Source organism: Salvelinus sp. IW2-2015, linkage group LG23, assembly GCF_002910315.2.
Source record: "Salvelinus sp. IW2-2015 linkage group LG23, ASM291031v2, whole genome shotgun sequence".
NCBI classification, from domain to species: Eukaryota; Metazoa; Chordata; class Actinopteri; order Salmoniformes; family Salmonidae; genus Salvelinus; species Salvelinus sp. IW2-2015.
In genome coordinates, this window is record NC_036863.1 from 7,189,638 (window position 1) to 7,202,176 (window position 12,539).

General features: G+C 39.1%; 1 protein-coding gene across 4 annotated transcripts in view; it reads left to right on the plus strand.

Moving 5' to 3' along the window:
- The first annotated feature begins 8,195 nt into the window (after positions 1–8,195).
- sytl2a (synaptotagmin-like 2a) overlaps positions 8,196–12,539 on the plus strand; it is a 37,715-nt gene continuing 33,371 nt past the window's right edge. Inside the window, exon 1 of one of the 4 annotated variants that reach the window (XM_023967793.2) lies at positions 8,196–8,643. The gene's annotated coding sequence lies outside the window, so the exon portion shown is untranslated. The remainder of the gene's footprint in view (positions 8,644–12,539) is intronic. The other 3 variants (XM_023967792.2, XM_023967794.2, XM_023967795.2) reach the window with 3 other exon arrangements.

Consider the following 12,539-nt stretch of genomic DNA (forward strand, 5'->3'; position numbering starts at 1 on the left):
CACCTCTCTGATTCAGAGGGSTTGGGTTAAATGCGGAAGACACATTTCAGTTGTACAACTGACTAGGTATCTTCCTTTCGATCTTTCTGGAAAGMCCCCTGGAGGAAGAGGATGTGTTTTTCTGGTAATGTGTGGTCACGTTATTCAACAGTCTTGATGAATCTCCTATTTGTCTGGTATACTGTATAACAATGGGGTCACACAAGTGGTACTGTTTGGTACTTACCTTAAAAAATGAAATAATAATAGTAATTGGTACCATGYTATTATGGTACGTAATGATGGGTCTTATTATGCTTTTCTTTAGAACAAATCATGATTAGTAGCAGATAAACCTGAATTGTACAGTGACCGAAGAAGGTTKGGAACCACTGCTCTGGACTTCCGCGTGCAGATCTTTCACACACACAGGGACAAACAATTTACATATTCATTTTTGTAACATTCATGTTACRTTAATATTGCACATTCATKACACATTATTGGGAAATGTAATATTCTAAGTTGGGAGTAACGGTGAATGGTCAAAAACRGTTATTGACAGGACGCTTGATGATTGTTATAATATCCTACTGGAGAGCCTAGTAGAGGCTACCTGCCAGTTCTTTCTCCTGTCTGCAGACCAGCTCCAAGTTCTGCTTCAGAGGTTTCTCCATCTGCTCTCTGTTTACCACCTCTCTCTGCTCCTGCTTCCTTTCCTGTTCCTTAGCTTGCTTCCATAATACCTTGATGTACCCCACCTGTTTCTCTTTCAACTGCWCCCTCTGTGTAAGCACAAACACTACAAATCATTTTATATTTTATAGCTAGATTCAGGGAATGGAAAATGAGTACAGACCATGTGAATTCACATTTGCACAACTTTACTTTTTTTGCCTTGAATTGACTGACCTAGAACTCTTGTATTTCCTTTCTCTTCACTTTGAGTCTAAATATCACACAAAGTCATAGTCTGGGAATGTGTGGTTGGAGTCAATGTCATTTTTCTGGTGCTCCAAACCTCTAGCTCTATGTAGCCAGAGCCTTCCTTTATCTGTCTATTTCTAAGACAAAGGCTCTGTATCTAGCTAGCTAGAGTTAACATACCTTGTGCATTTCTGAAACATTATTTTCTAAATACAGTTGAAGTCAGAAGTTKACATACACTTAGGTTGGAATCATTAAAACTCGTTTTTCAACCACTCCACAAATTTCTTGTTAACAAWCTATAGTTTTGGCAAGTCGGTTAGGACATCTACTTTGTGCATGACACAAGTCATTTTTCCAACAATTGTTTACAGACAGATTATTTCACTTATAATTCACTGTATCACAATTCCAGTGGGTCAGAAGTTTACATACACTAAGTTGACTGTGCCTTTATACAGCTTGGAAAATTCCAGAAAATGATGTCATGGCTTTAGAAGCTTCTGATAGGCTAATTGACATAATTTGAGTCAATTGGGGGTGTACCTGTGGATGTATTTTTCATCCTAGGGAGCAAATTCCAAATGCCTGAAAGTACCACGTTCATCTGTACAAACAATAGTACGCAGTATAAACACTATGGGACCACGCAGCCGTCAAACTGCTCAGGAAGGAGAAGCGTTTTGTCTCCTAGAGATGAACGTACTTTGGCACGAAAAGTGCAAATCAATCCCAGAACAACAGCAAAGGACCTTGTGAAGATGCTGGAGGAAACAGGTACAAAAGTATCTATATCCACAGTAAAACGAGTCCTAAATCGTCATAACCTGAAAGGCCACTCAGCAAGGAAGAAGCCACTGCTCCAAAACTGCCATAAAAAAGCCAGGCTACGGTTTGCAACTGCACATGGGGACAAAGATCGTACTTTTTGGAGAAATGTCCTCTGGTCTGATGAAACAAAAATAGAACTGTTTGGCCATAATGACCATCGTTATGTTTGGAGGGAAAAGGGGGAGGCTTGTAAGCCGAAGAACACCATCCCAACCATGAAGCACGGGGTTGGCAGCATCATGTTGTGGGGGTGTTTTGCTGCAGGAGGGACTGGTGCACTTCACAAAATAGAAAGCATCATGAGGAAGGGAAAATTATGTGGATATTTTGAAGCAATATCTCAAGACATCAGTCAGGAAGTTAAAGCTTGGTCGCAAATGGGTCTTCCAAATGGACAATGACCCCAAGCATACTTCCAAAGTTGTGGCAAAATGGCTTAAGGACAACAAAGTCAAGGTATTGGAGTGGCCATCACAAAGCCCTGACCTCAATCCTGTAGAAAATTTGTGTGCAGAACTGAAAAAGCGTGTGCGAGCAAGGAGGCTAACAAACCTGACGCAGTTACACCAGCTCTGTCAGGAGGAATGTGCCAAAATTCACCCAACTTATTGTGGAAGCTAAACAATTTAAAGGCAATGCTACCAAATACTAATTGAGTGAATGTAAACTTCTTACCCACTGGGAACATGATGAAAGAAATARAAGCTGAAAGAAATCATTATCTCTACTATTATTCTAACATTTCACATTCTTAAAATAATGTGGTGATCCTAACTGACCTAAAACAGGGAATTTTTACTTGGATAAAATGTCAGGAATTGTGGAAAAACTGAGTTTAAATGTATTTGGCTAAGGTGTATGTAAACTTCCGACTTCAACTGTAGCTWATGGATCATAACAAATATGGCTTTACATGTAGGGATTTTCAATTCAGATCGCAGCTAGCCAGGGTTGGGGAGTAACGGAGTACATGTAATCCGTTACATGTAAGGGKTTGCAAAAAAACGGTAACTGTAATCCGTTACGTTACCAGCAAAGAAATGTAATCGCATTACAGATACTTTTGAAAAATTAGATGATTACTTYKAGTATTAATTTTTAATTCAGAAATTATGTTWGCAAAAAAAAATATTTGACACTTCTCTGTTTTCACAATGACATTCAAATCAGCTTTGAAAAAAGGSGCAARTTYAAATTTGTTCCACCTGAACGAGTCTGACCACAAGTCAGAGACCACTATGATGACACACCAAATGTGTTTGATGGATCGGGGGAAAAGAGCAGGAGTAAGCTTTTGTAGGTTACAGTCAAAGCTAGGTCTTCCAATGGTGCGACTGCTGTCGGCATCCAAAAAGTATCCAACATGAATTAACGCTTGGTGGTAAGGATGACAGTGATGTAGTCTACGGTGATACGGATATCACTTATTATTGATATCTACATAGCGCATTGTGAATCACACTGCTACTCTCTCATTTAGCATTTGCGCCTTACGGATTGTGGTTGTTGTGGAGGGCTGTTCACAAATCTAAGTGAGTATTTGAACCCAATAATAGTTGAATTCAAGAAGTTTAAGCTGCCTATCAATCATTGTTTTTGAAACCAGTGAAAAATGCGCTCTTGCAACAGCTGCATAGTGCGGATCCCAGCCTACGGAATAAAAGTGGGGCTTTTATTGCTCAATCTAATTCATGCTGATAAAAGAAAAATGCATGATGGACACATGCTGAAACTCGCAAACTTTTGATAGACTTAAAGGGGAAATCTGTAGTTGCTACATCCATTTTTGGACGTATAAATTCTATGTATTAATGTAAAGATATAATTTAATCATATTATTGTACGTAGTAGAAAACCTTGGGTTAGATAGAAGAAGCCTACATAACCAACCCATACAGTAAAATGTAACATATTGCCAGCTATGTAAACTTTAACATGGATTTATCCTTCAATAGATGTAATTCAATTGGTAACTTACATTTCTTGTCTTCTTCTAATGCCTCTTAAGGGGAAAGWAATCTAAAAGTAACTGAATGTAATCAGATTATGTTACTGAGTTCGGGTAATCCAAAAGTTATGTTACTGATATAATTTTTGGACAGGTAACTAATAACTGTAACAGATTACATTTAGAAAGTAATGTACCCAACCCTGCAGCTATCTTGGTAAACGGACATAAGCATAGCCTCGGAAAGTAGGGGTGCTGAAAAATCAGAAKAAAAAAATATTGAACAAACATTTTTTCACTAAAGCTATACACTGGGCCTTCAGTAGTTCTGTATTAGCGGGCCGATATAGCGTCTGCGTCGCACCTCCTCCCCTCAGCCAAATGTTAACAGAATTAGATTTAGCTAGCCTTAAGGCCATCTTTCTCTACAAATATGCTGATAAGGTCTCATCTTTTCTTATTCAACTAGTGAGGGATGGACTTGAACCAGGGTCGACCCTCCTTTACAGCCATTAACCCTCCACCCCAAAACCTTAGCCTACATTTGACCTGTTATGCCAACAGGTCCTGATTTCTTAATKTATGCCCCTATCAACTCTAGGTTTCCCATCACACGAGTAAGAATATACCGGTTGAAGTACAATACCTGGCCAAGTACTGTAGCAGGCGCCAAGCTGTGTTTCCTGGAAAACYTTGTTCAAATCAAATAACATGTTATTAGTCACATGCGCCGAATACAACAGGTGTAGACTTTAYAGTGAAATGCGTACTTACGAGCCCCTAACCAACAATGCAGTTTAAAAAAAATACGAGTAATAATAAGAAATAAAAGTAACAAGTCACTTTGTTGGTTACTGCATGATCCCATATGTGTTATTTCATAGTACTGATCTCTTCACTAGTATTCTACAATGTAGAAAATAGTAAAAATAAAGAAAAACCCTTTGATGAGTAGGTGTGTCCTGACTTTTCACTGGTACAGTACATGATTACATTGTGCATGTTCAAWTAATCAGTAATTATTATTCAACATTGTCACCTGGGATTTTAATTTACAGCCTCTCTGTTCACAGTACTCTGATCTACCTGCTTTGCCACCATGTCTGTGTCAGGTATCAGTTCATCTGATTATTCTCTCATCATTRATTTGATTGACTTATTTCAACAATTTAAGGGCTTTCTGTATAATGTTTGTAGGGAATATTAACCTGTTTTAATGATTCTCCTGAATCATTATGATCAATAAAATATTTTCTGTCCTTTACTTTTAACMGAGCAGAGATTTACTTCTARAGTGCATTCACACCCATTGCTTCCACCTATCAAGTTGTTTCAGACCTACACAAGTGTCTAGGGAGAAGGGCTTAGGGTTTCTTCTGGACAGGGCTTAACTATACTGGCCCAATAAGCACATACCCTGGAAATATCCGTCATTGGGACAGCGGTTAGGGTGCTTGTAGTTGGTGCTGGTGGCCTGGATTCAAGACCTGCTAGGGAGTCACTCTACTGTCACATTCATAGCAATGTATGTTAATGTCATTATTTGGCAACAGTTATAACACCYTTATTTGATCTAATTAAAATWAATTTCTCATTGAAAGATGGGAATCTGTAGGATTACCCCTTTAGCACAAATTATGACCACATTTCCACTAACTCTGATAGGTTATCAGTATTTATTAATTCAATATAGGTGAGCATCTCTCGATTGTCTTCTTGAAATCCACACCACATACCATGTATATTATTAATTTAAAAGTAAAAAAAWTKATGTAGCAACTGCAGATTGGAGATTTAACMTATTGTGATTTCTGTGATTTGTCCTAAGTGATTCTGTTGCAATTTGTCTGTTTTTCCACATTAAAACTTGGAGATGGAACTCTGTGTTGTGTATTGTTTTGGTATACCTGGCATCATCATTGTTTAAATGGAAAATGTGAGAAAGTACAGACATGGTACTGTAAATATACACATTTCTGGGACATGTTTCAGCAGCAAATTAGGAATGTTACAGACAGAAATGCAAAGTGGTTTTATTTTGCCCCCCAAGTTTTCTTTTGCTTTTTTATTGTTGAACATGAAATACTGTAAAAACACCAGGAAATCAGCTCCAAGTTATTTTAAYTTTGTAAATCTGTTCCCARTATTCCCACGCATAATWGAGAGACACGYGATTGTATACAAATGTAAGCAAAGATTGAAATTATTATGTTTTAGTAATATGTCTGTTTTGGCTTCTTGCGGTTAATTTACAAATTATTTGGAATTATGTTCCGGCCCCCCGACCATCCGCTCAAGAAAAGATTGGCTCGTGGCTGAATCTAATTTATGATTCCTGCTCTAGGGAATGTGCTTATTGGACCAGTATAGTTAGGCCATGTCCAGAAGAAACCCTACTGTAGGGGGTGTGTACTGGTGGCAGAGAAGTCAGGCGCAGGAGAGCAAAAACTGATTTACAACGGCGCAGTTTAATAAACAAAAACCACCGTAAACAGAACAATAAATCAATGGGTAAACAAAACCCGTTACACACCAGCATAACGTGCACAAGCACTACAATAAACAATTCCGGACAAGGACATGGGGGGGGGGGACAGAGGATTAAATACACAACATGTCATGATGGATTTGAAACCAGATGTGTGGGAAGACAAAACAAAACAAATGGAAAATGAAAGGTGGATCGGCGATGGCTAGAAGACCGGTGACGTCGACCACCGAACGCCGCCCGAACAAGGAAAGGGACCGAATTCGGCGGAAGTCGTGACACCTACCCCCTCCTCCTTAGACACTGGTGTAGATCTGAAACAACTTGATAGGTGTAAGCAATACGGGGAATGCACTTTGAAGTAAATCTCAGCTCTGTTAAAAGTACACTGAAGAAAGACTTTCATTAATCATAGTGATTCAGAAGTATCATTAAAACAGGTTAATATACCCCACCAAGATTAGACAACTAYGCAGAAAACCCTTCAATTTTTGAAATAAGCCAATAAAATCGATGATGAGAGAATAGTCCAATGAACAGATAACTGACAAAGACATGGTGGAGTAGCAGGAATATCTGAATGCTGTGAACTAAGAGGTTGTGAGTTCATATCCTAGGTGAAGATATGTTGAATAATAATTACTGTATAAATGAACATGCACTGTGTGTGAGTATCCCTAACCTTGCCAACTGACAAAAKGAGCTGTGAATGGATCAGTGGCTCACCTTGATGGGCTTGGCAACAATAACAGGGTGTGATGTGTCGTTCTTTTTTGGAGAACGTTTCTTTGATATACACAGAAATGTTCTTGCAACATTCCAATTAAATGTGTCTAGAACATTAATTCTGAGCAAGTGGCAACCATGTTGTGTGCATATTTGGTGGGAAGTTGATGGAATATTCTCCTAAAGCTGGACACATTGTTATTGCAACGTCCCCTGTAACGTGTCTAGAACATTAATGTCTTATATTCTGAGAACATGGTAACCATGTTCTGTGTATATGTACACACAACATCCCATAATGACTAAGTGAAAACATGTTTTAGACATTTTAGCAAATGTATTGAAAATCAAATACATAAATATCTCATTTACATAATTTTTCACACCCCTGAGTCAATACTTTGTAGAATCACCTTTGGCAGCAATTACAGCTGTGAGTCTTTCTGGGTAAGTCTCTAAGAGCTTTCCACATCTGGATTGTGCAACGTTTGCCCATAATCTTTTTCCAAATTCTTCAAGCTGTCAAATTGGTTGTTGATAATTGCTACACAACCATTTTCAGGTCTTACCATAGATTTTCAAGCAGATTTAAGTCTAAACAGTAACTCGGCCACTCAGGAACATTCACTGTCTTCTTGGTAAGCAACTCCAGTTAAGATTTGGCCTTGTGTTTTAGGATATTGTCCTGCTGAAAGGTGAATTCATCTCCCAGTGTCTGATGGAAAGCAGACTGAAACAGGTTTTCCTCTAGGATTTTGCCTGCGCTTAGCTCCATTCCGTTTCTTTTTTATCCTGAAGAACTCCCCAGTCCTTAAAGATTACAAGCATACCCATAACCTGATGCAGCTACCACTATACTTAAAATATGKAGAGTGGTACTCAGTAAAGTGTTGCATTGGATTTGCCCCAAACATAACGCTTTGTATTCAGTACAAAAAGTTAATTSATTTGCMAATTTTTTTGCAGTATTGCAGCCTTGTTGCAAACAAGATGCATGTTTTGGAATATTTGTATTCTGTACAGGCTTCCTTATTTTCACTCTGTCAATTAGGTTAGTATTGTGGAGTAACTACAATATAAAAAATATAAAAATAAAAATATCAAATTTGACATTATGAGGTATTGTATATAGGCCAGTGACAAAAATAAATAAATATATTGAATACATTTTAAATTCAGGCTGTAACACAACAAATGTGGAAAAAGTAAAGGGGTGTGAATGCTTCCTGAATGTTCCACTAACTAACGGAAATCTGGACACTCAAACATCAGGAAAACATTACGGGTAACATTATAAACCCGTTCTCTTTCCCTAGGATTGTTAGCTGGTAGAGCAGCATATTACATTTCGGATAAAGTAGAAAGGCAAGGCGTATGTATGTATGTATGTATTCCGTTATTTCTCCCCCACAAAAACTCTACATTCCCATGTACACACACACACACACACACACTAACGCAATCTCCACCCAGACTTAATAAATTAGTTTAAACTAATTTAAACAGTCACAAAACCAATAGAACAACGAAGTCAGCATTCATGTTTCTTTATGACATGAACATCATCAACAATCTTTCATTGAGTAGCGAGGCTCACCAGGAAATGTCAGCATCTAACGAAATCTTTCATGCTGTGAGTTTCGACTCATCGGCTGAGCCTCGTGCTTGGGTTTGGACATAATCCATCTCCTCSGGACCGCTCAAGAAGTTGTTCTCACCGTGCAACCCAGTTGTCTTGTCTTGGGTAAGTGTTATCTGCCTTTTTCTGAATATACATTAAAACAATGTTTATTTTTCTCTATGTATTGCGTGCGATGATGACAGTCGTGTTTTAATAAGGCTATTTCTGAATACTGTACCTAACGCAATATKTAGCCAAAAAACAATACATTGCGGGAAATGTTACATATTGTAAATCAACTGCCGCACTTGATTTATGCCGTGTAATTTTTGTTTCCTAGATTCAATAAAACTTGCAAACTGACCATTTTGCCATTTCCCCATTGTTACGTAAATTCAATTGAAGTTCCAACTCAACTGTATCTCTCCCAGCAGCTTCTGCTAAACAGAATCAGATCAGTGAAAAATAATGTGTAGGCCTAGCTCTAGAAAAAATATCAGATCACAACATTAAAATGATATGAGGACATACATTTTGGGAAGCATTATTTTTCATGCATGTTCATGCTTTGTTGAAAGGCCAGTTAAAAGTTAATCCAAGGTCTTATTAAATCCAAGGGCCATGGTGTGTGTGAATTTGACCCTAGACCCTGATCTGGGGTCAGTTTTGAATTCCCTCCACTAATGGTTAGTGTTGGGGGAGGAGAAGTTGATCCTAGATCTGTACCTAGGGGAAACTTCAACCCCAGAGCCCAGGTGGACAGGCCTYCTTTTAAAATATCAGCTTCCATTGGTCTCAATTGAAAATATTTGTGCCAGGAGTCTTGGATGCTGCATGCACCACACTCAAATCAACCTCTAAATTGGTGAGCTCTCTGAAGTGAGCAAGCACAGGGCAGACGTGCTTATGCAAGCTACACTCATTAGATGTTTCACCTACAACCATACATTGTAAACAAATACCAAAAAATGGTACACTCCATTGACATTTGTATTATGTTCTCTGCAAACCTGTGGCTTAACATTGACCTCACATATTTTCACATATTTTCCTTCGACCACACAGTCCCAGATCACTGGTACTCTGTTGTAACATGCAAGCATTCCTTTTGGTGCTCTAAGCGTTTCTTTCAAGACTTCTCACCAGGTGTGTAAAGGAGGGGGGGTTAAAATCCCTATAAGCATACATCCTGTTTCTAGCATACAAGTAATTTGTACAGTACATCGAGTTGCCATAGAAYGATATGTGGTTGGTGAGATCTAAACGCCGGATTTTTAAATGTGTTCAACAGCGCAGATGTATAACAAACCTAAAYCAAGGGTACCCTAGATTGTACATTAAAATAGTTATGCATATTCTTATCTGAGATCTTTCCTTAGCTGCCTATTCATAGACTGATCCGCCCCTACTGGCATTGGGAAAACATGTCAGGTTTAAAGGCCAGTGTAGAGAAAGGGGATACCTAGTCAGTTGCAYAACTGAMAATTATTCAACCGAAATGTGTCTTCTGCGTTTAACCCAACCCCTCTGAGTCAAAGAAGAGCAGGGGCTGCCTTAACCCCACAACTGCTCCCTGATGATATTGATTAACTACCTTGCTCAAGGGAAAAACAGGTGATTTTTCCACTTCACCAGCTCAGGGATTCAAACAAGCAACCTCTTGGTTACTGTCCCAACACTCTAACCGCTAGCCTACCTGCCACCCCAAGTGTACTGCCCTCTGAATGTGGAACTTAGTTAGTAGGTTTATACATTAGGTGTCTGTTTTTATTTCAGTCTCATGCATTTCATCCGGTGACAAAGAACGAATAGAAGTATTTTACTGTAGCTCCATTAGCCATTTTGTTCTAACCTATTTTACGATACATTCGCTACAACATTGAAAGACACATGGACTACTACAAKCAATGTATGTGCCCATATTGCTTATCACTGGCATAGTTGTCTTGGTTCAAACTTCCATTTTCTGAAGGAAGTGCTACTGCTGCAAATAAGGAAATGCAGTCTAATCTGATTGTGTACATAGCAAAGCAACCAGTCCCCTTGGGGAAAACAGGATTTGTAGCATTCTTTAAAGTTAATGATGTGCTCTGTTTATGGGTGGCAGGTAGCCTAGTGGTTAGAGTGTTGGACTAGTAACCAAAAGTTTGCAAGATCAAAGCCTGAGCTGACAAGGTACRAATCTGTTGTTCTGCCCCTGAACAAGGCAGTTAACCCACTGTTCCTAGGTCATCATTGGAAGTAAGAATTTGTTCTTAACTGACTTGCCTAGTTACATTTTTATAAATGGTGAAGATGATTGGTAATCCCCATAGTACCTCAAGCTTTGCCGGTCACATTGATTTGGTTTCCTTTGACCACAGTCACACAGTTCCAGATCATTGGTACTCTGTTGTAACATGCAGCATTCATTTTGGTGCTCTGTGTTTCCTTCAAGACAACTCACCAGTTGTGTAAAGGAGATTGGCGCTTGATAGTTCATTTCCATACCATGTTCAGTATGGTAATTTGCTGATAGCTGCTTTATTGAGGAAAAATGTACTTACTGTGCCTGTGATATGAGGTTGTCCCACCTAGCTATCTGTAGATGAATGTACTTACTATGACTGTGATATGTGGTTGTCCCACCTAGCTATCTGAAGATGAACGCACTAACTGTAAGTCACTCTGGATAAGAGCATCTGCTAAATGAATAAAATGGAAAAATGTATTTGATGAGGTTGTGCGCCCTGTGGTGAAGTTGCCCCTAGGTACAGATCTAGGATCAGCTTCCCCTCCCCCAATCCTAATCTTAACCATTAGGTAAGGAAAATGCTAAACTGACCCAAGATCAGCATCTAGGGGCAATTTCACCCTACTCCAGGTTGAGCAGATTCTCTCTGTGATGACAATTTATGAAATAATCTTGTGCRCAATAATTTCAGATTATTTCAACTATACTCTACATCTAAATTCATACATAGTACAATTATACATTATGAATTGGTTTCCATTACATGGTCTTTAGCAAAAGTATTATCTAAATGTATCTRAATTGCTCAAGAACACCACAGCTATTGAAGGGGTGGCCAATGAGGCTTTATGGATGCAAAGTTGCACACTGTGTCTTTCTTGTCTTTGTCAAAAGAGATCTACAAAATACAAAAATATTATTTGATTATTATTGAATTATTATTGATACAGTTGGGGATGTTGGGGATGATTTGCTTGGGTCCCAAGTTGCATACCATTCCCTATTCAGTGCACTACTTTTGATCAGGGCCTTTTGGGCTCTGGTGACACGTAATACTGTATAGKGTGCCATATGGGATGCTGCCCTTCCCTCCCTATCTGTTCCCTTTTGACCTCACAATGAAGCACCTCTTTATGGCTCACTTATGACTCAACCTCAGAGCCAGCAGAATTCAACAGTTCTGTGATTGAATAGAGAACGATTTTGCTTCCAAATATAGTCAAAGGCACCTCTCACTGATGTTGCATAATATCCTGCTTTGTGCTAATGGTGAGATTTTATCAGGTGTTTAGATCTCAACCGGGCCAGCCACGTATCGTTATATTGCAAATAAGTGTGCAGTAGTTCCAGTGAAGAGAAATCTTAATGCTACAGCATACAATGTCATTCTAGACTATTCTGTKCTTCTAACTTTGAGGCAACAGTTTGGGGTAGGCCCTTTCCTGTTTCAGCATGACAATGCCCCCGTGCACAAAGCGAGGTCCCTACAGAAGTGGTTTGTAGAGATCGGTGTGGAAGAACTTGACTGGCCTGCACAGAACCCTAACCTCAACTCCATCGAACACCTTTGGTATGAATTAGAACGCCGACTGCGAGCCAGGCCTAATCACCCAACATCAGTGCCCGACCTCACAAATGGTCTTGGAAGCAATACTGAATGGAAGCAAGTCCCCGCAGCAATGTTCCCACATCTAGTGGAAAGCCTTCCCAGAAGAGTGGAGGCTGTTATAGCAGCAAAGGGGGGGACCAACTCCATATTAATGTCYATGATTTTGGAATGAGATGT